Here is a 4,476-nt window from a genome sequence, read left to right as displayed (position 1 = left end):
CCCCAATTTTTATTGCGGAATTTTTAGCTATTGTTTTAGACATTCGTACAGTTTGTTTACAGCACTTCAATGTTATTGTGGTGACAGGCGCTCTTTCAATTTGTACTGCGTTAACGTCTTTGACTGCATCTTCTTTGCGTCATCAGTTCTACGACCTCGTGCCGTCTCGTATCTGCGAAATTAGACTTGTATGGTTTTCTGGCCATTGTGAAATTTCAACGAACGAATCCGCGGACTTTCTTGCATCAGCTTCCTCGAATTGCTTTATCCTCCTAATTTCCTTTATGGGTGGTGGCGCGATTCAAACCATTTCTTCAGATGGAGTCCTCAAATTCGCCCTTTCTATCTTTTGGCGACTTCCGGTATTTGAAGTATGAATGGAATCCTAGTCAGTGCCGTGCAATGTGTGTCTGACAAATTTCAGATCTAGAATTCTTCCCTTTACCTTTTTTGTGCACTAATTTGGCTGTTTTCCCTCGACCATGTGTTCATACTGAAATGAACCTGAGACGTTGGTTCATTTTTTCCTGTCTTGTCGCTGTTTTGCCAACCACCAAAAACTCTTCCTTCAAATTACTTGCAAATATTTATCTGTATCATTGACTGTTCCAAATTTACTTTCGTTTGGCGCTACTGAGCTGGGCTCCGCGGTACACAAATTTGTAACGCCTCTGGTAGGATTTCTTGCTTGGTTCCGCTGATTGAGTTGAAATTAATTGATTTTTTTCTTCTGATCAGTAGGGCCTTCTTACTATGGTATTGCGTATTTATATATATATATAGAAGTGTAAATATTTTAATCTCATATCAAACACCACAATACCCATTTCTGTGGATTCATGTGTGGCCCAACCTTCTCATGGGCCTTGAGTGAAACAGCGCGAAAGAAACCCGAAGGCGAAGCGAAGAAGGGACAGGCTTCGCCTTCGGGCTTCTTTCGCGCTGTTTCACTCAAGTCACAATGAACCAACTAGCCCAGCAAAAAGTTCTGCTTGATTACCCTTCTCATGGGCATGTGCCATTAGCTAAAGGCACAACAACTGCAATTTGGGTCTCTGTTTACTCCGCCTGCGGTGCAAGGGCGCTCGTCCTTGAGGTTGAAATCGTTCAGCCAATTTGCTTGAAGACTTCCACGAGCGAACACGTGGGTCCGTTCGTCTCCTCCTATCTTGGTGAGAGCGGAGCTACTTGGGCAGGTACATCTTCAGTAGTGGTATGAATATTATGTCTAATTAGTATGCTTATATTTGGGATGCAACATCGAATATCTTTCAATAGCAGGGAGCAGTTTTACTGGACGTGCGTGACCTTTCCGGTCAGTGGTAATTGGCAATGGTAATGAAGCCACCATACTGTAATTTTATTTATTTATTTATTTATTTATTTATTTATTTATTTATTTATTTATTTATTTATTTATTTATTTATTTATTTATTTATTTATTTATTTATTTATTTATTTATTTATAGGTACTGCTATCTGGTACAGATCATAGCAGGGTGGGAAAAGCAAAAAGAAATATAAGCATATAAAGGCACTCAACACATGAACGGGGCACTCCAAGCGATTGGTTTTACGAACAGCGTTGGTACAACTGTTAGTCCTTTAGGAATTAGCCATTAGTCCGTTAAAACTCATTCGCATAGCGCAGCTGGTCGTTCGAGGAGAGCAACGCAGTGCGTAACCATTCATCTAAAGAGAGCAAGAATTGTAATTGTGAGTTAAATTAGCGCCACATTTTACAAACTAGTACTTCTTGATAACTGCTTTACTACGATTCTAAATGCAGTTCGCCCTTGTATTGACCAAACCTCTCGGGGTATGCACACGACGCATTCGGACACTGACGTTGGGTCCTTCGTTATTCCACAATCCCGGCGCCGAATAAACACGCCGTCTAATCATCGTTAGGCAGAGAGTGCCGCTCTTCCAAGCACCGCATCGCTCGACGGACGAGTGCGAAGTCCGTTCCTGCATCTGCAACCCCGCGAGGCGCTGCTAATCCTGTCCTCCGCAAGTGACGTGCCTACCGGCGCCTGGCGAGGATTAAGGCAGACACGTGGAGAAGAACTGGGTAAGCTGGATTAAGTAGCCGGATCAGCGGACGAGTTGCCCTGAGCGATTCATAATTCACATGCGAGCAGAGCGTGGATGCGCATCCGGGCGCGCCAGCGTCGCAAAGTTCCTGTACGAAGCCGTGCATGCATAAGCCGATGCAGGAGTTTGCGTGGATGTTTTAGTAACGAAAGCGAGAAGAAATTATTTAATTCAGGCGGTGCTGATTGCAAACCCAAGCCAAAAAGAAGTGTACTCTATGGAGGGGAGAAATGGCGTCCTTGCGTCCATGGCATTTGCGTCAAGGATGGCGTCATCTAATCATTAAACAATTGAACTGTACTTGCAGGAAGGTTTGTTCTTAGCCAGAATCCTAATGTTATCATGCTGGCTCCAAAAAACCACGTGTATATGATGTTTCAGACATATTTTGTGAAAATATATGGGTGACACAGCTCATTAGTTACTGGATGTTCGGAACGACGGATAAAAGTAATGACCGCCCTGGATTTCCTCCCTAATTGCTTGTTGATTGCAGAAATGTAAACAAAACTGTAAAGTTTGATAAGAAAAGTGTTTTAAGGTCAGAGCCTTAGACACCTCATTAGCGATGGAACCGAGTGATATCGGTGGTTTCCAGTGAACGCGGTTTCGGAAAATAGGCGTGACATATATCGGAAGAGTCCCGTGGTCGCAGTGCTCGAATTTACATAGTCAATGTGTGCTGTATATACATTTGACTAGTTATCCACTCTTTCAAAAACCTTAATTAACGTCTTTATCACTTCACCAGCTTCTTAATTCATCTTATGTTTTCGCATTCACAGCACCTAGGCTGGCTTGAATGCCCTCCATAGGATTATTTGGTAAACTATATAAGCTACTTTTGACCCTCTGTTATTGTCTACGGACCACAACACAGGGTGGGAATATTAATATTTAAAACTTTTTTGCCGCCGATGCAGGATGTGGCTGTGAATATACCGGTGCATCCAGAATTTCAAGAGTCTCAAACTGACATATCGTTTGCAACTGCAGCCATAAGACTGCTGAAATTTTAGGCCGTTCGGCCATTGGTCACCTTTTGGACAAACTTAGCTTTGGAGAGACTCCATCTCTGGTAGCTTAGTGTTTATAATTATGTTGCATACGAGAATTATACTTGAAGCATGTCACCATACGCGTCGTTATGCAAGAATAAATTAACATTATTATTGCGCACTTTTGCGTATACGCTATTCCGAGCATAACAGCTAAGGCTAGGTTCTGCCTTTGAAACAAAACTGCAATAAATTTTTCTTTGGCAAGGATGCCTACTACATGCACAACAGTCGCGCAGCAGAATGCAGCACTCAAGCTTTCGCCTTTCATCACTTTTAGTCGCCAAGAAATCCTCGAATTTTTATAATTTCAGAAGTGATCACAGTTCTGCTGGCGCACCTGGTTTCCATTATGCAAAATGCGACGACCAGAAAAACAAAGCGTCCTGTTAATGTGTTCGCTGTTATCTGCGTCAAAGCTAAATCGAGGGACTTCTTACGCCGCACACGACCTTGCTCTGACCTCCAATAAATTAAAAACAAGAAGGCGAGTGTAATTAAAAACGCAGCTGCCAAAACCGGCAGCATTTCCCTTTCCGTGTATTTGACCTGGACAATTCATAGCAACGGTGCCTCGCCGCAATATACTAACTGCCGCCAGTCCGTGATCCCACTCTTGTGGGGCACTATTGTCTCCACCCAAATGAGGATATCAATATCCGCCCTTTCTTTTCAGCGCTCCATTTAGGGCGGTGCGTCATTACGCGAGAGCAGTCGCGCACAATGCTGCAGACCCACATCAAAGGAAATAAGAGTTCATGCCCTGAAGTCGTACAGATAGCTTATAAAATACGACCGCTGTTCAAGGCTGCTTTTATTAAAGAAACCGAGAAAGGCGAAAAGTGAAACACATGTACATCATACTGAGCAAGTGGTATTATACTTGCCGCGAAGCGCACTGACACAAGTCATGCAAATTACCAGTGGCGACTAACAAGGCCGCCTCCACTATGCGCTATGTTACGCGGAGAGTGCGCATTCGCAAACGCACTTAAAGTCACGGCCACTTGGTAGCTTCAACAATAAAGGCACCGCGACAGTTATAAACTTCACGGGCCTCTAAAAGCTTGCGCCAGGCGAGGCTGTCCCTCTCAGTATTTGGCATTCCGGCCAACGACGTGCTGATTTCGAGGGTTCCCCCTTGAACTCCTTCGAACCATTCTGGGAGATGCAAAACACAGAAACATTGCACCACATCAGATCGGATGACGACGTGGTGAGTACCGTATCTAGATATTAGACACGTAGACGTCAAGTCGAAGACAAAGACGTCTAACGCTATTTGCCACAGTCGGGCACAAAGTTCGGAGTACCAGTCTT

This window comes from Amblyomma maculatum, chromosome 5, assembly GCF_055883805.1.
Source record: "Amblyomma maculatum isolate TAMU_Amacu chromosome 5, ASM5588380v1, whole genome shotgun sequence".
NCBI lineage: Eukaryota > Metazoa > Arthropoda > Arachnida > Ixodida > Ixodidae > Amblyomma > Amblyomma maculatum.
The sequence above is the reverse complement of the archived record's forward strand: the minus strand, read 5'-3'. Positions refer to the sequence as shown.